Source organism: Ascaphus truei (assembly GCF_040206685.1).
Source record: "Ascaphus truei isolate aAscTru1 chromosome 13 unlocalized genomic scaffold, aAscTru1.hap1 SUPER_13_unloc_6, whole genome shotgun sequence".
Lineage (NCBI taxonomy): Eukaryota > Metazoa > Chordata > Amphibia > Anura > Ascaphidae > Ascaphus > Ascaphus truei.
In genome coordinates, this window is record NW_027453850.1 from 565,343 (window position 1) to 589,108 (window position 23,766).

The window sequence follows — 23,766 nt, forward strand, 5'->3', positions numbered from 1 at the left end:
ACTATCAGAGCAGACAAGGTGGTGAGAGGGGTTGAAATCCCAGGGAGTGGGGGAAGGAGCATAAAAGTCCTAGGTTACATGGATGAGCTAACCCTGGTGTGTACTACACAGGCGGCTCTTCATAGAGCGCAGTTACATATTGATACCTTTTGTCATGCTTCAGGGCTGAGAGTGAATTGGGGGAAAAGTGCTTGTAAGGCCTTTGGGGCTTGGCATGATTTAGGAAAGTGTGGGATCCCTGTGGAAGGGGAACAGCTAAGACTGTTAGGGGTTTATTTCGATGAGGACTTTACAGGGGAGTTAAATTGGGTAAAGGTAGGGGAAATAATAGAGAAAAAAATCAATTTTTGGACCCTAAGGAAGCTTTCTATGGAAGGGAAGATATTGGTGACAAAAGCGGTGTTGGTACCAATTTTGCTGCATATAGGGCTGGTGTTTCCCCCCTGCGGCAAAATGGATTAGAAAAATTACCCAGTTTTTGTTCATGTTCCTGTGGGGGTCAAAAAATGAGAGATTAAATAGAGAAATTGTATGGAAGGAAAAAGGGAAAGGTGGAAAAGGGGCCCCCAGGATAGAAGTTATCCTGGGAGCAAAATATGCCCAGCTCTGTATAAAGAGAATTCAGAGTGAGGATACAAAGGCGGCCTGTTTAGCAAGGTATGCGGCAGGGGGTATGTTAAGGAGGCTGGGACTGTTCAGGACAGATTTGAGGAGGCCACTCTGTTTTGTGACCCCAGATAATTATAGGGTCATCGAACATTTCATAAGAGGTTTTAATTTAAGGGATGTAGAAAAGTCCTTATGGGAAGATCACAGGAAAATAAGGGCTGTGATTCTGGAGAGAGACAGTTATGAATGCTGCGGAAATCTGAATATTTCACAACTAAAACTGATGTGGAAGAACATAGATTTCAAGGGTCTATCTAATATTCACAAAGATATTGCTTGGATGGCTGTGCACAAGTGTCTGCCAGTCCGAGTCTTCCAAAAGAGACGACGTATGACAGTGTCGGATAGGTGTCCAAGGGAAGGGTGTGGTGGCGTAGAAGACATAGTACATTTATTTTGGAACTGTTTTTTTGTGAGGGCTGTGTGGAAAAACCTAGCGAAGCTAATTAGAGAACTAGGAGGAATCCATATATTGGAGTTCAATATGATGCTTTATGGGTTAAGTGAGTTAAAAGGGGAAAAAGGTTGGGTACTATGGAAAATAATAAATTGTGTAAAAGAGGTTGTGTGGATGGTGAGAAGTATGATGATATTCAATAATGAAACGTTAGATGTGAAAGCATGTACTAGGATAATTTTAAGTAAAATGTATACATACTACTTGTTGGATCAGAAAAGGTTGGGGAAAATGGAAAGTGATGCATTGTGGAAAGTGAATAGCTGGAATAAGATGGTTGTGTGTTAGAAGAGTCAACTAGAGAGAAGGAGGAGGAGGGGTTTGTAACTTGTGTGAATTTGAAGAAGTTTTTGCCAGATCATAAGAAAAAAGGGGATTGTACATCGTGAGATAATGTGATTTTTGGGAATGATATTTGCGGAGGTTAAAAATGGTTAAATTTACCGTTTATGAGTTGTGTGAGTGGGAATGGAAGTGAGTGAATGCGTTTGCTTTTACGGAAAGGGAAAGAGCGTATTTATGAGGAAGAGTTTGAGTTTTTTTGAGAAGTACAGTAGTACAGTCTGGGTCCCTTTACGTGGAGTTACCGGAGAGAAGAGGTGGGCCGGTGCTCCCCTCCACGGCGGGTGCCGTGGGGGAAAAGCATACGGAAATGTATGGAAGGGAGGGATGGCTGGGAAGGAAGAATGGTGACAGAATGGGATGAAAGAGTGTGTAATTGTGATTGTGAACAGTAATTTTCTGTGGGGAAAGGAAGGAGGAAGAAAATGTAAATATAGCATGTTTTGTGTCTTGTTAATGTAATATGGCTGTAAAAAATTATGTGTTTTTTTGGTTGTAAAAAAAAAGTCTGTAAATTTAAAAAAGGTGTTGAATAAAATTTTGAAAAAGAAAAAATAAAAAAAAAAAAAAAAAAAAGCCACGATCCTGCAGGTGGCTCTCCCAGGGCGAGGCTTGCTCATTGCACTTGGAGCTAGCTGACCTCTGCGATTTCCCCACATGCGGGAAACTCGACTGCACAATTTCTGGTAGTGGGGGACTGCGTGCGCGCTCTCCCCTGTTTTTCGACTGTTAGAAAAAACAGAAACAAAAATCAACAACAACAACAACAACAACCACCACCACCCACAGCACAGGTGTTTGTTCAGACAAGCTGCTATTGCCACTGCTTGGGCTTTGGGCCTGGTCAATAACTGTGGCATAAAAGGAGCAACCAACTAGCCAGGTAGCAACATCTCAAACAGGGAGAAATGACAATTAGGCACCTGCGCAGACATTTAGGAATAAATTCAGGTGGATTGGGAAATAGGGAAACACATATAATTCATGAAAAAAACATTCTAAACAAAAAGGGCCAAGAACTGTAGAATATGAGTCGCTGCTGCAGCAGCAGCAGCAGTAAAAATGTATCCCTCTCTTTCCAATGTCCACCTCTCTGGCTGATTGTTTTCTTTTCTTTTTTTGGTTTGAGATACGAATCTCTCTATTATTATACTGAGATAAGTGCAATACACAATGTATAGGTGATTTCAAAGTCACAATTGTATGTTTGATGCCTTTTGAAATATTGTATAAAGCAGCACATTTACAAACAAATCTGGATTCATTTTTTTTTTTTTAAATGGCCATTCCTTGCAGGATATGGGGTTTTTATTTCACCCCCTCCCCACCCTAGTTCTACATGGTATGTATGGGTCTCTGTAGCCAGACCACCCCATGTGATGATATCACAAAGGGAGTATACAGTACGTTCTAGAGTTTCTAGGCTCCAAAGTAACAAAGAGCGGCATTTAAAACCAACAGATTGCAAAATATCTGCTGAGCGGTGCAAAAAACAATATCTATCTATCTATCTCTATCCAGGGAGCAGCAGACAGTGTTAGCTTGCTTCTATATTTATGCAAATGCCAGGTAAGCAGCCATGCTTGTAAAGGGCAAAGTGACAAGTGTGCCAGCAGGACAGGGCACCTCTCCAGCAGCAGCAGCAGCAGCAGCAGCAGCAGCAGCAGCAGGTGTCAGTGGAGGTCAGAAAAAGTGAGTGCCGGCAGGTAGGGTAGATGAAGAAAGCCACCCCAGAAATATGGTGTCCCCCTGTCCCCCTGTCTCTCCGCCAGCTGAAATGACAGAGCTGAGCGGTGTTCAAAGTGATTGCTTCTTCCTTTTAAAACCAAGAAGAAGTACCTTGCGGCGAAGCTTGGCTTCTCTGGGTGCTTGTCGGATGGGCGGGGGAGGGGCTTTGCTTCTAGGGAGGGGATGTCTTGGATCTATGTTGTTTGACAAATATTCGCTGCTGCTGCTGCTGCTGCACAAATGTTTGCATGGAATGGCCTAAGCTGATCCTTGCTGCAGGTTCTGGCTCAGATACTAGGCCTCAGCTACTGTGGTGCTTGCCGATGCTGCTGCTGCTGCTGCCGCTGCACCAATGACCAGGCTGCTCTCTCCACAAGGGTGACACTTGTCCTGGGACAGGGCTAGTTGCCCCCCAGCGCCATTCCAACTCATACTTACCTGGCAGGGGAGTAAATTATCCAGCCACGATCCTGCAGGTGGCTCTCCCAGGGCGAGGCTTGCTCATTGCACTTGGAGCTAGCTGACCTCTGCGATTTCCCCACATGCGGGAAACTCGACTGCACAATTTATGGTAGTGGGGGACTGCGTGCGCGCTCTCCCCTGTTTTTCGACTGTTAGAAAAAACAGAAACAAAAATCAACAACAACAACAACAACCACCACCACCCACAGCACAGGTGTTTGTTCAGACAAGCTGCTATTGCCACTGCTTGGGCTTTGGGCCTGGTCAATAACTGTGGCATAAAAGGAGCACCCACCCACCCACCAACTAGCCAGGTAGCAACATCTCAAACAGGGAGAAATGACAATTAGGCACCTGCGCAGACATTTAGGAATAAATTCAGGTGGATTGGGAAATAGGGAAACACATATAATTCATGAAAAAAACATTCTAAACAAAAAGGGCCAAGAACTGTAGAATATGAGTCGCTGCAGCAGCAGCAGCAGCAGCAGTAAAAATGTATCCCTCTCTTTCCAATGTCCACCTCTCTGGCTGATTGTTTTCTTTTCTTTTTTTGGTTTGAGATACGAATCTCTCTATTATTATACTGAGATAAGTGCAATACACAATGTATAGGTGATTTCAAAGTCACAATTGTATGTTTGATGCCTTTTGAAATATTGTATAAAGCAGCACATTTACAAACAAATCTGGATTCATTTTTTTTTTTTTAAATGGCCATTCCTTGCAGGATATAGGGTTTTTATTTCACCCCCTCCCCACCCTAGTTCTACATGGTATGTATGGGTCTCTGTAGCCAGACCACCCCATGTGATGATATCACAAAGGGAGTATACAGTACGTTCTAGAGTTTCTAGGCTCCAAAGTAACAAAGAGCGGCATTTAAAACCAACAGATTGCAAAATATCTGCTGAGCGGTGCAAAAAACAATATCTATCTATCTATCTCTATCCAGGGAGCAGCAGACAGTGTTAGCTTGCTTCTATATTTATGCAAATGCCAGGTAAGCAGCCATGCTTGTAAAGGGCAAAGTGACAAGTGTGCCAGCAGGACAGGGCACCTCTCCAGCAGCAGCAGCAGCAGCAGCAGCAGCAGCAGGTGTCAGTGGAGGTCAGAAAAAGTGAGTGCCGGCAGGTAGGGTAGATGAAGAAAGCCACCCCAGAAATATGGTGTCCCCCTGTCTCTCCGCCAGCTGAAATGACAGAGCTGAGCGGTGTTCAAAGTGATTGCTTCTTCCTTTTAAAACCAAGAAGAAGTACCTTGCGGCGAAGCTTGGCTTCTCTGGGTGCTTGTCGGATGGGCGGGGGAGGGGCTTTGCTTCTAGGGAGGGGATGTCTTGGATCTATGTTGTTTGACAAATATTCGCTGCTGCTGCTGCTGCTGCACAAATGTTTGCATGGAATGGCCTAAGCTGATCCTTGCTGCAGGTTCTGGCTCAGATACTAGGCCTCAGCTACTGTGGTGCTTGCCGATGCTGCTGCTGCTGCTGCTGCCGCTGCACCAATGACCAGGCTGCTCTCTCCACAAGGGTGACACTTGTCCTGGGACAGGGCTAGTTGCCCCCCAGCGCCATTCCAACTCATACTTACCTGGCAGGGGAGTAAATTATGCAGCCACGATCCTGCAGGTGGCTCTCCCAGGGCGAGGCTTGCTCATTGCACTTGGAGCTAGCTGACCTCTGCGATTTCCCCACATGCGGGAAACTCGACTGCACAATTTCTGGTAGTGGGGGACTGCGTGCGCGCTCTCCCCTGTTTTTCGACTGTTAGAAAAAACAGAAACAAAAATCAACAACAACAACAACAACAACAACCACCACCACCCACAGCACAGGTGTTTGTTCAGACAAGCTGCTATTGCCACTGCTTGGGCTTTGGGCCTGGTCAATAACTGTGGCATAAAAGGAGCACCCACCCACCCACCCACCCACCAACTAGCCAGGTAGCAACATCTCAAACAGGGAGAAATGACAATTAGGCACCTGCGCAGACATTTAGGAATAAATTCAGGTGGATTGGGAAATAGGGAAACACATATAATTCATGAAAAAAACATTCTAAACAAAAAGGGCCAAGAACTGTAGAATATGAGTCGCTGCTGCAGCAGCAGTAAAAATGTATCCCTCTCTTTCCAATGTCCACCTCTCTGGCTGATTGTTTTCTTTTCTTTTTTTGGTTTGAGATACGAATCTCTCTATTATTATACTGAGATAAGTGCAATACACAATGTATAGGTGATTTCAAAGTCACAATTGTATGTTTGATGCCTTTTGAAATATTGTATAAAGCAGCACATTTACAAACAAATCTGGATTCATTTTTTTTTTTTTAAATGGCCATTCCTTGCAGGATATGGGGTTTTTATTTCACCCCCTCCCCACCCTAGTTCTACATGGTATGTATGGGTCTCTGTAGCCAGACCACCCCATGTGATGATATCACAAAGGGAGTATACAGTACGTTCTAGAGTTTCTAGGCTCCAAAGTAACAAAGAGCGGCATTTAAAACCAACAGATTGCAAAATATCTGCTGAGCGGTGCAAAAAACAATATCTATCTATCTATCTCTATCCAGGGAGCAGCAGACAGTGTTAGCTTGCTTCTATATTTATGCAAATGCCAGGTAAGCAGCCATGCTTGTAAAGGGCAAAGTGACAAGTGTGCCAGCAGGACAGGGCACCTCTCCAGCAGCAGCAGCAGCAGCAGCAGCAGCAGCAGCAGGTGTCAGTGGAGGTCAGAAAAAGTGAGTGCCGGCAGGTAGGGTAGATGAAGAAAGCCACCCCAGAAATATGGTGTCCCCCTGTCCCCCTGTCTCTCCGCCAGCTGAAATGACAGAGCTGAGCGGTGTTCAAAGTGATTGCTTCTTCCTTTTAAAACCAAGAAGAAGTACCTTGCGGCGAAGCTTGGCTTCTCTGGGTGCTTGTCGGATGGGCGGGGGAGGGGCTTTGCTTCTAGGGAGGGGATGTCTTGGATCTATGTTGTTTGACAAATATTCGCTGCTGCTGCTGCTGCTGCACAAATGTTTGCATGGAATGGCCTAAGCTGATCCTTGCTGCAGGTTCTGGCTCAGATACTAGGCCTCAGCTACTGTGGTGCTTGCCGATGCTGCTGCTGCTGCTGCCGCTGCACCAATGACCAGGCTGCTCTCTCCACAAGGGTGACACTTGTCCTGGGACAGGGCTAGTTGCCCCCCAGCGCCATTCCAACTCATACTTACCTGGCAGGGGAGTAAATTATCCAGCCACGATCCTGCAGGTGGCTCTCCCAGGGCGAGGCTTGCTCATTGCACTTGGAGCTAGCTGACCTCTGCGATTTCCCCACATGCGGGAAACTCGACTGCACAATTTATGGTAGTGGGGGACTGCGTGCGCGCTCTCCCCTGTTTTTCGACTGTTAGAAAAAACAGAAACAAAAATCAACAACAACAACAACAACCACCACCACCCACAGCACAGGTGTTTGTTCAGACAAGCTGCTATTGCCACTGCTTGGGCTTTGGGCCTGGTCAATAACTGTGGCATAAAAGGAGCACCCACCCACCCACCAACTAGCCAGGTAGCAACATCTCAAACAGGGAGAAATGACAATTAGGCACCTGCGCAGACATTTAGGAATAAATTCAGGTGGATTGGGAAATAGGGAAACACATATAATTCATGAAAAAAACATTCTAAACAAAAAGGGCCAAGAACTGTAGAATATGAGTCGCTGCAGCAGCAGCAGCAGCAGCAGTAAAAATGTATCCCTCTCTTTCCAATGTCCACCTCTCTGGCTGATTGTTTTCTTTTCTTTTTTTGGTTTGAGATACGAATCTCTCTATTATTATACTGAGATAAGTGCAATACACAATGTATAGGTGATTTCAAAGTCACAATTGTATGTTTGATGCCTTTTGAAATATTGTATAAAGCAGCACATTTACAAACAAATCTGGATTCATTTTTTTTTTTTTTAAATGGCCATTCCTTGCAGGATATGGGGTTTTTATTTCACCCCCTCCCCACCCTAGTTCTACATGGTATGTATGGGTCTCTGTAGCCAGACCACCCCATGTGATGATATCACAAAGGGAGTATACAGTACGTTCTAGAGTTTCTAGGCTCCAAAGTAACAAAGAGCGGCATTTAAAACCAACAGATTGCAAAATATCTGCTGAGCGGTGCAAAAAACAATATCTATCTATCTATCTCTATCCAGGGAGCAGCAGACAGTGTTAGCTTGCTTCTATATTTATGCAAATGCCAGGTAAGCAGCCATGCTTGTAAAGGGCAAAGTGACAAGTGTGCCAGCAGGACAGGGCACCTCTCCAGCAGCAGCAGTAGCAGCAGCAGCAGCAGCAGCAGGTGTCAGTGGAGGTCAGAAAAAGTGAGTGCCGGCAGGTAGGGTAGATGAAGAAAGCCACCCCAGAAATATGGTGTCCCCCTGTCTCTCCGCCAGCTGAAATGACAGAGCTGAGCGGTGTTCAAAGTGATTGCTTCTTCCTTTTAAAACCAAGAAGAAGTACCTTGCGGCGAAGCTTGGCTTCTCTGGGTGCTTGTCGGATGGGCGGGGGAGGGGCTTTGCTTCTAGGGAGGGGATGTCTTGGATCTATGTTGTTTGACAAATATTCGCTGCTGCTGCTGCTGCTGCACAAATGTTTGCATGGAATGGCCTAAGCTGATCCTTGCTGCACGTTCTGGCTCAGATACTAGGCCTCAGCTACTGTGGTGCTTGCCGATGCTGCTGCTGCTGCTGCCGCTGCACCAATGACCAAGCTGCTCTCTCCACAAGGGTGACACTTGTCCTGGGACAGGGCTAGTTGCCCCCCAGCGCCATTCCAACTCATACTTACCTGGCAGGGGAGTAAATTATCCAGCCACGATCCTGCAGGTGGCTCTCCCAGGGCGAGGCTTGCTCATTGCACTTGGAGCTAGCTGACCTCTGCGATTTCCCCACATGCGGGAAACTCGACTGCACAATTTCTGGTAGTGGGGGACTGCGTGCGCGCTCTCCCCTGTTTTTCGACTGTTAGAAAAAACAGAAACAAAAATCAACAACAACAACAACAACCACCACCACCCACAGCACAGGTGTTTGTTCAGACAAGCTGCTATTGCCACTGCTTGGGCTTTGGGCCTGGTCAATAACTGTGGCATAAAAGGAGCACCCACCCACCCACCAACTAGCCAGGTAGCAACATCTCAAACAGGGAGAAATGACAATTAGGCACCTGCGCAGACATTTAGGAATAAATTCAGGTGGATTGGGAAATAGGGAAACACATATAATTCATGAAAAAAACATTCTAAACAAAAAGGGCCAAGAACTGTAGAATATGAGTCGCTGCAGCAGCAGCAGCAGCAGCAGCAGCAGTAAAAATGTATCCCTCTCTTTCCAATGTCCACCTCTCTGGCTGATTGTTTTCTTTTCTTTTTTTGGTTTGAGATACGAATCTCTCTATTATTATACTGAGATAAGTGCAATACACAATGTATAGGTGATTTCAAAGTCACAATTGTATGTTTGATGCCTTTTGAAATATTGTATAAAGCAGCACATTTACAAACAAATCTGGATTCATTTTTTTTTTTTAAATGGCCATTCCTTGCAGGATATGGGGTTTTTATTTCACCCCCTCCCCACCCTAGTTCTACATGGTATGTATGGGTCTCTGTAGCCAGACCACCCCATGTGATGATATCACAAAGGGAGTATACAGTACGTTCTAGAGTTTCTAGGCTCCAAAGTAACAAAGAGCGGCATTTAAAACCAACAGATTGCAAAATATCTGCTGAGCGGTGCAAAAAACAATATCTATCTATCTATCTATCTCTATCAAGGGAGCAGCAGACAGTGTTAGCTTGCTTCTATATTTATGCAAATGCCAGGTAAGCAGCCATGCTTGTAAAGGGCAAAGTGACAAGTGTGCCAGCAGGACAGGGCACCTCTCCAGCAGCAGCAGCAGCAGCAGCAGCAGCAGCAGCAGGTGTCAGTGGAGGTCAGAAAAAGTGAGTGCCGGCAGGTAGGGTAGATGAAGAAAGCCACCCCAGAAATATGGTGTCCCCCTGTCCCCCTGTCTCTCCGCCAGCTGAAATGACAGAGCTGAGCGGTGTTCAAAGTGATTGCTTCTTCCTTTTAAAACCAAGAAGAAGTACCTTGCGGCGAAGCTTGGCTTCTCTGGGTGCTTGTCGGATGGGCGGGGGAGGGGCTTTGCTTCTAGGGAGGGGATGTCTTGGATCTATGTTGTTTGACAAATATTCGCTGCTGCTGCTGCTGCTGCACAAATGTTTGCATGGAATGGCCTAAGCTGATCCTTGCTGCAGGTTCTGGCTCAGATACTAGGCCTCAGCTACTGTGGTGCTTGCCGATGCTGCTGCTGCTGCTGCCGCTGCACCAATGACCAGGCTGCTCTCTCCACAAGGGTGACACTTGTCCTGGGACAGGGCTAGTTGCCCCCCAGCGCCATTCCAACTCATACTTACCTGGCAGGGGAGTAAATTATGCAGCCACGATCCTGCAGGTGGCTCTCCCAGGGCGAGGCTTGCTCATTGCACTTGGAGCTAGCTGACCTCTGCGATTTCCCCACATGCGGGAAACTCGACTGCACAATTTCTGGTAGTGGGGGACTGCGTGCGCGCTCTCCCCTGTTTTTCGACTGTTAGAAAAAACAGAAACAAAAATCAACAACAACAACAACAACCACCACCACCCACAGCACAGGTGTTTGTTCAGACAAGCTGCTATTGCCACTGCTTGGGCTTTGGGCCTGGTCAATAACTGTGGCATAAAAGGAGCACCCACCCACCCACCCACCAACTAGCCAGGTAGCAACATCTCAAACAGGGAGAAATGACAATTAGGCACCTGCGCAGACATTTAGGAATAAATTCAGGTGGATTGGGAAATAGGGAAACACATATAATTCATGAAAAAAACATTCTAAACAAAAAGGGCCAAGAACTGTAGAATATGAGTCGCTGCAGCAGCAGCAGTAAAAATGTATCCCTCTCTTTCCAATGTCCACCTCTCTGGCTGATTGTTTTCTTTTCTTTTTTTGGTTTGAGATACGAATCTCTCTATTATTATACTGAGATAAGTGCAATACACAATGTATAGGTGATTTCAAAGTCACAATTGTATGTTTGATGCCTTTTGAAATATTGTATAAAGCAGCACATTTACAAACAAATCTGGATTCATTTTTTTTTTTTTAAATGGCCATTCCTTGCAGGATATGGGGTTTTTATTTCACCCCCTCCCCACCCTAGTTCTACATGGTATGTATGGGTCTCTGTAGCCAGACCACCCCATGTGATGATATCACAAAGGGAGTATACAGTACGTTCTAGAGTTTCTAGGCTCCAAAGTAACAAAGAGCGGCATTTAAAACCAACAGATTGCAAACTATCTGCTGAGTGGTGCAAAAAACAATATCTATCTATCTATCTATCTATCTATCTCTATCCAGGGAGCAGCAGACAGTGTTAGCTTGCTTCTATATTTATGCAAATGCCAGGTAAGCAGCCATGCTGGTAAAGGGCAAAGTGACAAGTGTGCCAGCAGGACAGGGCACCTCTCCAGCAGCAGCAGCAGCAGCAGCAGCAGGTGTCAGTGGAGGTCAGAAAAAGTGAGTGCCGGCAGGTAGGGTAGATGAAGAAAGCCACCCCAGAAATATGGTGTCCCCCTGTCCCCCTGTCTCTCCGCCAGCTGAAATGACAGAGCTGAGCGGTGTTCAAAGTGATTGCTTCTTCCTTTTAAAACCAAGAAGAAGTACCTTGCGGCGAAGCTTGGCTTCTCTGGGTGCTTGTCGGATGGGCGGGGGAGGGGCTTTGCTTCTAGGGAGGGGATGTCTTGGATCTATGTTGTTTGACAAATATTCGCTGCTGCTGCAGCTGCACAAATGTTTGCATGGAATGGCCTAAGCTGATCCTTGCTGCAGGTTCTGGCTCAGATACTAGGCCTCAGCTACTGTGGTGCTTGCCGATGCTGCTGCTGCTGCTGCCGCTGCACCAATGACCAGGCTGCTCTCTCCACAAGGGTGACACTTGTCCTGGGACAGGGCTAGTTGCCCCCCAGCGCCATTCCAACTCATACTTACCTGGCAGGGGAGTAAATTATGCAGCCACGATCCTGCAGGTGGCTCTCCCAGGGCGAGGCTTGCTCATTGCACTTGGAGCTAGCTGACCTCTGCGATTTCCCCACATGCGGGAAACTCGACTGCACAATTTCTGGTAGTGGGGGACTGCGTGCGCGCTCTCCCCTGTTTTTCGACTGTTAGAAAAAACAGAAACAAAAATCAACAACAACAACAACAACAACAACAACCACCACCACCCACAGCACAGGTGTTTGTTCAGACAAGCTGCTATTGCCACTGCTTGGGCTTTGGGCCTGGTCAATAACTGTGGCATAAAAGGAGCACCCACCCACCCACCCACCAACTAGCCAGGTAGCAACATCTCAAACAGGGAGAAATGACAATTAGGCACCTGCGCAGACATTTAGGAATAAATTCAGGTGGATTGGGAAATAGGGAAACACATATAATTCATGAAAAAAACATTCTAAACAAAAAGGGCCAAGAACTGTAGAATATGAGTCGCTGCAGCAGCAGCAGCAGCAGCAGTAAAAATGTATCCCTCTCTTTCCAATGTCCACCTCTCTGGCTGATTGTTTTCTTTTCTTTTTTTGGTTTGAGATACGAATCTCTCTATTATTATACTGAGATAAGTGCAATACACAATGTATAGGTGATTTCAAAGTCACAATTGTATGTTTGATGCCTTTTGAAATATTGTATAAAGCAGCACATTTACAAACAAATCTGGATTCATTTTTTTTTTTTTAAATGGCCATTCCTTGCAGGATATGGGGTTTTTATTTCACCCCCTCCCCACCCTAGTTCTACATGGTATGTATGGGTCTCTGTAGCCAGACCACCCCATGTGATGATATCACAAAGGGAGTATACAGTACGTTCTAGAGTTTCTAGGCTCCAAAGTAACAAAGAGCGGCATTTAAAACCAACAGATTGCAAAATATCTGCTGAGCGGTGCAAAAAACAATATCTATCTATCTATCTATCTCTATCCAGGGAGCAGCAGACAGTGTTAGCTTGCTTCTATATTTATGCAAATGCCAGGTAAGCAGCCATGCTTGTAAAGGGCAAAGTGACAAGTGTGCCAGCAGGACAGGGCACCTCTCCAGCAGCAGCAGCAGCAGCAGCAGCAGCAGGTGTCAGTGGAGGTCAGAAAAAGTGAGTGCCGGCAGGTAGGGTAGATGAAGAAAGCCACCCCAGAAATATGGTGTCCCCCTGTCCCCCTGTCTCTCCGCCAGCTGAAATGACAGAGCTGAGCGGTGTTCAAAGTGATTGCTTCTTCCTTTTAAAACCAAGAAGAAGTACCTTGCGGCGAAGCTTGGCTTCTCTGGGTGCTTGTCGGATGGGCGGGGGAGGGGCTTTGCTTCTAGGGAGGGGATGTCTTGGATCTATGTTGTTTGACAAATATTCGCTGCTGCTGCTGCTGCTGCACAAATGTTTGCATGGAATGGCCTAAGCTGATCCTTGCTGCAGGTTCTGGCTCAGATACTAGGCCTCAGCTACTGTGGTGCTTGCCGATGCTGCTGCTGCTGCTGCCGCTGCACCAATGACCAGGCTGCTCTCTCCACAAGGGTGACACTTGTCCTGGGACAGGGCTAGTTGCCCCCCAGCGCCATTCCAACTCATACTTACCTGGCAGGGGAGTAAATTATGCAGCCACGATCCTGCAGGTGGCTCTCCCAGGGCGAGGCTTGCTCATTGCACTTGGAGCTAGCTGACCTCTGCGATTTCCCCACATGCGGGAAACTCGACTGCACAATTTCTGGTAGTGGGGGACTGCGTGCGCGCTCTCCCCTGTTTTTCGACTGTTAGAAAAAACAGAAACAAAAATCAACAACAACAACAACAACCACCACCCACAGCACAGGTGTTTGTTCAGACAAGCTGCTATTGCCACTGCTTGGGCTTTGGGCCTGGTCAATAACTGTGGCATAAAAGGAGCACCCACCCACCCACCCACCAACTAGCCAGGTAGCAACATCTCAAACAGGGAGAAATGACAATTAGGCACCTGCGCAGACATTTAGGAATAAATTCAGGTGGATTGGGAAATAGGGAAACACATATAATTCATGAAAAAAACATTCTAAACAAAAAGGGCCAAGAACTGTAGAATATGAGTCGCTGCAGCAGCAGCAGCAGCAGCAGTAAAAATGTATCCCTCTCTTTCCAATGTCCACCTCTCTGGCTGATTGTTTTCTTTTCTTTTTTTGGTTTGAGATACGAATCTCTCTATTATTATACTGAGATAAGTGCAATACACAATGTATAGGTGATTTCAAAGTCACAATTGTATGTTTGATGCCTTTTGAAATATTGTATAAAGCAGCACATTTACAAACAAATCTGGATTCATTTTTTTTTTTTTAAATGGCCATTCCTTGCAGGATATGGGGTTTTTATTTCACCCCCTCCCCACCCTAGTTCTACATGGTATGTATGGGTCTCTGTAGCCAGACCACCCCATGTGATGATATCACAAAGGGAGTATACAGTACGTTCTAGAGTTTCTAGGCTCCAAAGTAACAAAGAGCGGCATTTAAAACCAACAGATTGCAAACTATCTGCTGAGTGGTGCAAAAAACAATATCTATCTATCTATCTATCTATCTATCTCTATCCAGGGAGCAGCAGACAGTGTTAGCTTGCTTCTATATTTATGCAAATGCCAGGTAAGCAGCCATGCTGGTAAAGGGCAAAGTGACAAGTGTGCCAGCAGGACAGGGCACCTCTCCAGCAGCAGCAGCAGCAGCAGCAGGTGTCAGTGGAGGTCAGAAAAAGTGAGTGCCGGCAGGTAGGGTAGATGAAGAAAGCCACCCCAGAAATATGGTGTCCCCCTGTCCCCCCGCCAGCTGAAATGACAGAGCTGAGCGGTGTTCAAAGTGATTGCTTCTTCCTTTTAAAACCAAGAAGAAGTACCTTGCGGCGAAGCTTGGCTTCTCTGGGTGCTTGTCGGATGGGCGGGGGAGGGGCTTTGCTTCTAGGGAGGGGATGTCTTGGATCTATGTTGTTTGACAAATATTCGCTGCTGCTGCAGCTGCACAAATGTTTGCATGGAATGGCCTAAGCTGATCCTTGCTGCAGGTTCTGGCTCAGATACTAGGCCTCAGCTACTGTGGTGCTTGCCGATGCTGCTGCTGCTGCTGCCGCTGCACCAATGACCAGGCTGCTCTCTCCACAAGGGTGACACTTGTCCTGGGACAGGGCTAGTTGCCCCCCAGCGCCATTCCAACTCATACTTACCTGGCAGGGGAGTAAATTATGCAGCCACGATCCTGCAGGTGGCTCTCCCAGGGCGAGGCTTGCTCATTGCACTTGGAGCTAGCTGACCTCTGCGATTTCCCCACATGCGGGAAACTCGACTGCACAATTTCTGGTAGTGGGGGACTGCGTGCGCGCTCTCCCCTGTTTTTCGACTGTTAGAAAAAACAGAAACAAAAATCAACAACAACAACAACAACAACAACAACCACCACCACCCACAGCACAGGTGTTTGTTCAGACAAGCTGCTATTGCCACTGCTTGGGCTTTGGGCCTGGTCAATAACTGTGGCATAAAAGGAGCACCCACCCACCCACCCACCAACTAGCCAGGTAGCAACATCTCAAACAGGGAGAAATGACAATTAGGCACCTGCGCAGACATTTAGGAATAAATTCAGGTGGATTGGGAAATAGGGAAACACATATAATTCATGAAAAAAACATTCTAAACAAAAAGGGCCAAGAACTGTAGAATATGAGTCGCTGCAGCAGCAGCAGCAGCAGCAGTAAAAATGTATCCCTCTCTTTCCAATGTCCACCTCTCTGGCTGATTGTTTTCTTTTCTTTTTTTGGTTTGAGATACGAATCTCTCTATTATTATACTGAGATAAGTGCAATACACAATGTATAGGTGATTTCAAAGTCACAATTGTATGTTTGATGCCTTTTGAAATATTGTATAAAGCAGCACATTTACAAACAAATCTGGATTCATTTTTTTTTTTTAAATGGCCATTCCTTGCAGGATATGGGGTTTTTATTTCACCCCCTCCCCACCCTAGTTCTACATGGTATGTATGGGTCTCTGTAGCCAGACCACCCCATGTGATGATATCACAAAGGGAGTATACAGTACGTTCTAGAGTTTCTAGGCTCCAAAGTAACAAAGAGCGGCATTTAAAACCAACAGATTGCAAAATATCTGCTGAGCGGTGCAAAAAACAATATCTATCTATCTATCTATCTCTATCCAGGGAGCAGCAGACAGTGTTAGCTTGCTTCTATATTTATGCAAATGCCAGGTAAGCAGCCATGCTTGTAAAGGGCAAAGTGACAAGTGTGCCAGCAGGACAGGGCACCTCTCCAGCAGCAGCAGCAGCAGCAGCAGCAGGTGTCAGTGGAGGTCAGAAAAAGTGAGTGCCGGCAGGTAGGGTAGATGAAGAAAGCCACCCCAGAAATATGGTGTCCCCCTGTCCCCCTGTCTCTCCGCCAGCTGAAATGACAGAGCTGAGCGGTGTTCAAAGTGATTGCTTCTTCCTTTTAAAACCAAGAAGAAGTACCTTGCGGCGAAGCTTGGCTTCTCTGGGTGCTTGTCGGATGGGCGGGGGAGGGGCTTTGCTTCTAGGGAGGGGATGTCTTGGATCTATGTTGTTTGACAAATATTCGCTGCTGCTGCTGCTGCTGCACAAATGTTTGCATGGAATGGCCTAAGCTGATCCTTGCTGCAGGTTCTGGCTCAGATACTAGGCCTCAGCTACTGTGGTGCTTGCCGATGCTGCTGCTGCTGCTGCCGCTGCACCAATGACCAGGCTGCTCTCTCCACAAGGGTGACACTTGTCCTGGGACAGGGCTAGTTGCCCCCCAGCGCCATTCCAACTCATACTTACCTGGCAGGGGAGTAAATTATGCAGCCACGATCCTGCAGGTGGCTCTCCCAGGGCGAGGCTTGCTCATTGCACTTGGAGCTAGCTGACCTCTGCGATTTCCCCACATGCGGGAAACTCGACTGCACAATTTCTGGTAGTGGGGGACTGCGTGCGCGCTCTCCCCTGTTTTTCGACTGTTAGAAAAAACAGAAACAAAAATCAACAACAACAACAACAACCACCACCCACAGCACAGGTGTTTGTTCAGACAAGCTGCTATTGCCACTGCTTGGGCTTTGGGCCTGGTCAATAACTGTGGCATAAAAGGAGCACCCACCCACCCACCCACCAACTAGCCAGGTAGCAACATCTCAAACAGGGAGAAATGACAATTAGGCACCTGCGCAGACATTTAGGAATAAATTCAGGTGGATTGGGAAATAGGGAAACACATATAATTCATGAAAAAAACATTCTAAACAAAAAGGGCCAAGAACTGTAGAATATGAGTCGCTGCAGCAGCAGCAGCAGCAGCAGTAAAAATGTATCCCTCTCTTTCCAATGTCCACCTCTCTGGCTGATTGTTTTCTTTTCTTTTTTTGGTTTGAGATACGAATCTCTCTATTATTATACTGAGATAAGTGCAATACACAATGTATAGGTGATTTCAAAGTCACAATTGTATGTTTGATGCCTTTTGAAATATTGTATAAAGCAGCACATTTACAAACAAATCTGGATTCATTTTTTTTTTTTTAAATGGCCATTCCTTGCAGGATATGGGGTTTTTATTTCACCCCCTCCCCACCCTAGTTCTACATGGTATGTATGGGTCTCTGTAGCCAGACCACCCCATGTGATGATATCACAAAGGGAGTATACAGTACGTTCTAGAGTTTCTAGGCTCCAAAGTAACAAAGAGCGGCATTTAAAACCAACAGATTGCAAACTATCTGCTGAGTGGTGCAAAAAACAATATCTATCTATCTATCTATCTATCTCTATCCAGGGAGCAGCAGACAGTGTTAGCTTGCTTCTATATTTATGCAAATGCCAGGTAAGCAGCCATGCTGGTAAAGGGCAAAGTGACAAGTGTGCCAGCAGGACAGGGCACCTCTCCAGCAGCAGCAGCAGCAGCAGCAGGTGTCAGTGGAGGTCAGAAAAAGTGAGTGCCGGCAGGTAGGGTAGATGAAGAAAGCCACCCCAGAAATATGGTGTCCCCCTGTCCCCCCGCCAGCTGAAATGACAGAGCTGAGCGGTGTTCAAAGTGATTGCTTCTTCCTTTTAAAACCAAGAAGAAGTACCTTGCGGCGAAGCTTGGCTTCTCTGGGTGCTTGTCGGATGGGCGGGGGAGGGGCTTTGCTTCTAGGGAGGGGATGTCTTGGATCTATGTTGTTTGACAAATATTCGCTGCTGCTGCAGCTGCACAAATGTTTGCATGGAATGGCCTAAGCTGATCCTTGCTGCAGGTTCTGGCTCAGATACTAGGCCTCAGCTACTGTGGTGCTTGCCGATGCTGCTGCTGCTGCTGCTGCCGCTGCACCAATGACCAGGCTGCTCTCTCCACAAGGGTGACACTTGTCCTGGGACAGGGCTAGTTGCCCCCCAGCGCCATTCCAACTCATACTTACCTGGCAGGGGAGTAAATTATGCAGCCACGATCCTGCAGGTGGCTCTCCCAGGGCGAGGCTTGCTCATTGCACTTGGAGCTAGCTGACCTCTGCGATTTCCCCACATGCGGGAAACTCGACTGCACAATTTCTGGTAGTGGGGGACTGCGTGCGCGCTCTCCCCTGTTTTTCGACTGTTAGAAAAAACAGAAACAAAAATCAACAACAACAACAACAACAACAACCACCACCACCCACAGCACAGGTGTTTGTTCAGACAAGCTGCTATTGCCACTGCTTGGGCTTTGGGCCTGGTCAATAACTGTGGCATAAAAGGAGCACCCACCCACCCACCCACCAACTAGCCAGGTAGCAACATCTCAAACAGGGAGAAATGACAATTAGGCACCTGCGCAGACATTTAGGAATAAATTCAGGTGGATTGGGAAATAGGGAAACACATATAATTCATGAAAAAAACATTCTAAACAAAAAGGGCCAAGAACTGTAGAATATGAGTCGCTGCAGCAGCAGCAGCAGCAGCAGTAAAAATGTATCCCTCTCTTTCCAATGTCCACCTCTCTGGCTGATTGTTTTCTTTTCTTTTTTTGGTTTGAGATACGAATCTCTCTATTATTATACTGAGATAAGTGCAATACACAATGTATAGGTGATTTCAAAGTCACAATTGTATGTTTGATGCCTTTTGAAATATTGTATAAAGCAGCACATTTACAAACAAATCTGGATTCATTTTTTTTTTTTTAAATGGCCATTCCTTGCAGGATATGGGGTTTTTATTTCACCCCCTCCCCACCCTAGTTCTACATGGTATGTATGGGTCTCTGTAGCCAGACCACCCCATGTGATGATATCACAAAGGGAGTATACAGTACGTTCTAGAGTTTCTAGGCTCCAAAGTAACAAAGAGCGGCATTTAAAACCAACAGATTGCAAACTATCTGCTGAGTGGTGCAAAAAACAATATCTATCTATCTATCTATCTATCTATCTATCTATCTATCTATCTATCTATCTATCTATCTATCTCTATCCAGGGAGCAGCAGACAGTGTTAGCTTGCTTCTATATTTATGCAAATGCCAGGTAAGCAGCCATGCTGGTAAAGGGCAAAGTGACAAGTGTGCCAGCAGGACAGGGCACCTCTCCAGCAGCAGCAGCAGCAGCAGCAGGTGTCAGTGGAGGTCAGAAAAAGTGAGTGCCGGCAGGTAGGGTAGATGAAGAAAGCCACCCCAGAAATATGGTGTCCCCCTGTCCCCCCGCCAGCTGAAATGACAGAGCTGAGCGGTGTTCAAAGTGATTGCTTCTTCCTTTTAAAACCAAGAAGAAGTACCTTGCGGCGAAGCTTGGCTTCTCTGGGTGCTTGTCGGATGGGCGGGGGAGGGGCTTTGCTTCTAGGGAGGGGATGTCTTGGATCTATGTTGTTTGACAAATATTCGCTGCTGCTGCAGCTGCACAAATGTTTGCATGGAATGGCCTAAGCTGATCCTTGCTGCAGGTTCTGGCTCAGATACTAGGCCTCAGCTACTGTGGTGCTTGCCGATGCTGCTGCTGCTGCTGCTGCCGCTGCACCAATGACCAGGCTGCTCTCTCCACAAGGGTGACACTTGTCCTGGGACAGGGCTAGTTGCCCCCCAGCGCCATTCCAACTCATACTTACCTGGCAGGGGAGTAAATTATGCAGCCACGATCCTGCAGGTGGCTCTCCCAGGGCGAGGCTTGCTCATTGCACTTGGAGCTAGCTGACCTCTGCGATTTCCCCACATGCGGAAAACTCGACTGCACAATTTCTGGTAGTGGGGGACTGCGTGCGCGCTCTCCCCTGTTTTTCGACTGTTAGAAAAAACAGAAACAAAAATCAACAACAACAACAACAACAACCACCACCACCCACAGCACAGGTGTTTGTTCAGACAAGCTGCTATTGCCACTGCTTGGGCTTTGGGCCTGGTCAATAACTGTGGCATAAAAGGAGCACCCACCCACCCACCAACTAGCCAGGTAGCAACATCTCAAACAGGGAGAAATGACAATTAGGCACCTGCGCAGACATTTAGGAATAAATTCAGGTGGATTGGGAAATAGGGAAACACATATAATTCATGAAAAAAACATTCTAAACAAAAAGGGCCAAGAACTGTAGAATATGAGTCGCTGCAGCAGCAGCAGTAAAAATGTATCCCTCTCTTTCCAATGTCCACCTCTCTGGCTGATTGTTTTCTTTTCTTTTTTTGGTTTGAGATACGAATCTCTCTATTATTATACTGAGATAAGTGCAATACACAATGTATAGGTGATTTCAAAGTCACAATTGTATGTTTGATGCCTTTTGAAATATTGTATAAAGCAGCACATTTACAAACAAATCTGGATTCATTTTTTTTTTTTTAAATGGCCATTCCTTGCAGGATATGGGGTTTTTATTTCACCCCCTCCCCACCCTAGTTCTACATGGTATGTATGGGTCTCTGTAGCCAGACCACCCCATGTGATGATATCACAAAGGGAGTATACAGTACGTTCTAGAGTTTCTAGGCTCCAAAGTAACAAAGAGCGGCATTTAAAACCAACAGATTGCAAAATATCTGCTGAGCGGTGCAAAAAACAATATCTATCTATCTATCTCTATCCAGGGAGCAACAGAGAGTGTTAGCTTGCTTCTATATTTATGCAAATGCCAGGTAAGCAGCCATGCTGGTAAAGGGCAAAGTGACAAGTGTGCCAGCAGGACAGGGCACCTCTCCAGCAGCAGCAGCAGCAGCAGCAGCAGGTGTCAGTGGAGGTCAGAAAAAGTGAGTGCCGGCAGGTAGGGTAGATGAAGAAAGCCACCCCAGAAATATGGTGTCCCCCTGTCCCCCTGTCTCTCCGCCAGCTGAAATGACAGAGCTGAGCGGTGTTCAAAGTGATTGCTTCTTCCTTTTAAAACCAAGAAGAAGTACCTTGCGGCGAAGCTTGGCTTCTCTGGGTGCTTGTCGGATGGGCGGGGGAGGGGCTTTGCTTCTAGGGAGGGGATGTCTTGGATCTATGTTGTTTGACAAATATTCGCTGCTGCTGCAGCTGCACAAATGTTTGCATGGAATGGCCTAAGCTGATCCTTGCTGCAGGTTCTGGCTCAGATACTAGGCCTCAGCTACTGTGGTGCTTGCCGATGCTGCTGCTGCTGCTGCCGCTGCACCAATGACCAGGCTGCTCTCTCCACAAGGGTGACACTTGTCCTGGGACAGGGCTAGTTGCCCCCCAGCGCCATTCCAACTCATACTTACCTGGCAGGGGAGTAAATTATGCAGCCACGATCCTGCAGGTGGCTCTCCCAGGGCGAGGCTTGCTCATTGCACTTGGAGCTAGCTGACCTCTGCGATTTCCCCACATGCGGAAAACTCGACTGCACAATTTCTGGTAGTGGGGGACTGCGTGCGCGCTCTCCCCTGTTTTTCGACTGTTAGAAAAAACAGAAACAAAAATCAACAACAACAACAACAACCACCACCACCCACAGCACAGGTGTTTGTTCAGACAAGCTGCTATTGCCACTGCTTGGGCTTTGGGCCTGGTCAATAACTGTGGCATAAAAGGAGCACCCACCCACCCACCCACCAACTAGCCAGGTAGCAACATCTCAAACAGGGAGAAATGACAATTAGGCACCTGCGCAGACATTTAGGAATAAATTCAGGTGGATTGGGAAATAGGGAAACACATATAATTCATGAAAAAAACATTCTAAACAAAAAGGGCCAAGAACTGTAGAATATGAGTCGCTGCTGCAGCAGCAGTAAAAATGTATCCCTCTCTTTCCAATGTCCACCTCTCTGGCTGATTGTTTTCTTTTCTTTTTTTGGTTTGAGATACGAATCTCTCTATTATTATACTGAGATAAGTGCAATACACAATGTATAGGTGATTTCAAAGTCACAATTGTATGTTTGATGCCTTTTGAAATATTGTATAAAGCAGCACATTTACAAACAAATCTGGATTCATTTTTTTTTTTTTAAATGGCCATTCCTTGCAGGATATGGGGTTTTTATTTCACCCCCTCCCCACCCTAGTTCTACATGGTATGTATGGGTCTCTGTAGCCAGACCACCCCATGTGATGATATCACAAAGGGAGTATACAGTACGTTCTAGAGTTTCTAGGCTCCAAAGTAACAAAGAGCGGCATTTAAAACCAACAGATTGCAAACTATCTGCTGAGTGGTGCAAAAAACAATATCTATCTATCTATCTATCTATCTATCTATCTATCTATCTATCTATCTCTATCCAGGGAGCAGCAGACAGTGTTAGCTTGCTTCTATATTTATGCAAATGCCAGGTAAGCAGCCATGCTGGTAAAGGGCAAAGTGACAAGTGTGCCAGCAGGACAGGGCACCTCTCCAGCAGCAGCAGCAGCAGCAGCAGGTGTCAGTGGAGGTCAGAAAAAGTGAGTGCCGGCAGGTAGGGTAGATGAAGAAAGCCACCCCAGAAATATGGTGTCCCCCTGTCCCCCCGCCAGCTGAAATGACAGAGCTGAGCGGTGTTCAAAGTGATTGCTTCTTCCTTTTAAAACCAAGAAGAAGTACCTTGCGGCGAAGCTTGGCTTCTCTGGGTGCTTGTCGGATGGGCGGGGGAGGGGCTTTGCTTCTAGGGAGGGGATGTCTTGGATCTATGTTGTTTGACAAATATTCGCTGCTGCTGCAGCTGCACAAATGTTTGCATGGAATGGCCTAAGCTGATCCTTGCTGCAGGTTCTGGCTCAGATACTAGGCCTCAGCTACTGTGGTGCTTGCCGATGCTGCTGCTGCTGCTGCTGCCGCTGCACCAATGACCAGGCTGCTCTCTCCACAAGGGTGACACTTGTCCTGGGACAGGGCTAGTTGCCCCCCAGCGCCATTCCAACTCATACTTACCTGGCAGGGGAGTAAATTATGCAGCCACGATCCTGCAGGTGGCTCTCCCAGGGCGAGGCTTGCTCATTGCACTTGGAGCTAGCTGACCTCTGCGATTTCCCCACATGCGGGAAACTCGACTGCACAATTTCTGGTAGTGGGGGACTGCGTGCGCGCTCTCCCCTGTTTTTCGACTGTTAGAAAAAACAGAAACAAAAATCAACAACAACAACAACAACAACAACCACCACCACCCACAGCACAGGTGTTTGTTCAGACAAGCTGCTATTGCCACTGCTTGGGCTTTGGGCCTGGTCAATAACTGTGGCATAAAAGGAGCACCCACCCACCCACCCACCAACTAGCCAGGTAGCAACATCTCAAACAGGGAGAAATGACAATTAGGCACCTGCGCAGACATTTAGGAATAAATTCAGGTGGATTGGGAAATAGGGAAACACATATAATTCATGAAAAAAACATTCTAAACAAAAAGGGCCAAGAACTGTAGAATATGAGTCGCTGCAGCAGCAGTAAAAATGTATCCCTCTCTTTCCAATGTCCACCTCTCTGGCTGATTGTTTTCTTTTCTTTTTTTGGTTTGAGATACGAATCTCTCTATTATTATACTGAGATAAGTGCAATACACAATGTATAGGTGATTTCAAAGTCACAATTGTATG

The 23,766-nt window shown here is 46.6% G+C and overlaps 1 non-coding gene and 13 pseudogenes across 1 annotated transcript; all 14 read left to right on the top strand.

The window, feature by feature from the left end:
- The first annotated feature begins 2,022 nt into the window (after nt 1-2,022).
- Nucleotides 2,023-2,186, top strand: LOC142474134 (U1 spliceosomal RNA). Its single transcript, XR_012790130.1, has one exon. It is a non-coding gene; the product is annotated as a U1 spliceosomal RNA (small nuclear RNA).
- Nucleotides 2,187-3,626: 1,440 nt separating this feature from the next.
- LOC142474136 (U1 spliceosomal RNA) lies at nt 3,627-3,799 on the top strand (annotated as a pseudogene).
- Nucleotides 3,800-5,239: 1,440 nt separating this feature from the next.
- On the top strand, nt 5,240-5,412 carry LOC142474124 (U1 spliceosomal RNA; annotated as a pseudogene).
- A 1,453-nt stretch (nt 5,413-6,865) lies between these two features.
- Nucleotides 6,866-7,038, top strand: LOC142474137 (U1 spliceosomal RNA; annotated as a pseudogene).
- Nucleotides 7,039-8,479: 1,441 nt separating this feature from the next.
- On the top strand, nt 8,480-8,652 carry LOC142474139 (U1 spliceosomal RNA; annotated as a pseudogene).
- Nucleotides 8,653-10,109: 1,457 nt separating this feature from the next.
- Nucleotides 10,110-10,282, top strand: LOC142474125 (U1 spliceosomal RNA; annotated as a pseudogene).
- Nucleotides 10,283-11,725: 1,443 nt separating this feature from the next.
- On the top strand, nt 11,726-11,898 carry LOC142474126 (U1 spliceosomal RNA; annotated as a pseudogene).
- Nucleotides 11,899-13,357: 1,459 nt separating this feature from the next.
- On the top strand, nt 13,358-13,530 carry LOC142474128 (U1 spliceosomal RNA; annotated as a pseudogene).
- Nucleotides 13,531-14,968: 1,438 nt separating this feature from the next.
- On the top strand, nt 14,969-15,141 carry LOC142474129 (U1 spliceosomal RNA; annotated as a pseudogene).
- A 1,455-nt stretch (nt 15,142-16,596) lies between these two features.
- Nucleotides 16,597-16,769, top strand: LOC142474130 (U1 spliceosomal RNA; annotated as a pseudogene).
- A 1,437-nt stretch (nt 16,770-18,206) lies between these two features.
- Nucleotides 18,207-18,379, top strand: LOC142474131 (U1 spliceosomal RNA; annotated as a pseudogene).
- A 1,486-nt stretch (nt 18,380-19,865) lies between these two features.
- On the top strand, nt 19,866-20,038 carry LOC142474123 (U1 spliceosomal RNA; annotated as a pseudogene).
- Nucleotides 20,039-21,468: 1,430 nt separating this feature from the next.
- LOC142474135 (U1 spliceosomal RNA) lies at nt 21,469-21,641 on the top strand (annotated as a pseudogene).
- Nucleotides 21,642-23,096: 1,455 nt separating this feature from the next.
- On the top strand, nt 23,097-23,269 carry LOC142474132 (U1 spliceosomal RNA; annotated as a pseudogene).
- The last annotated feature ends 497 nt before the right edge of the window (nt 23,270-23,766 follow it).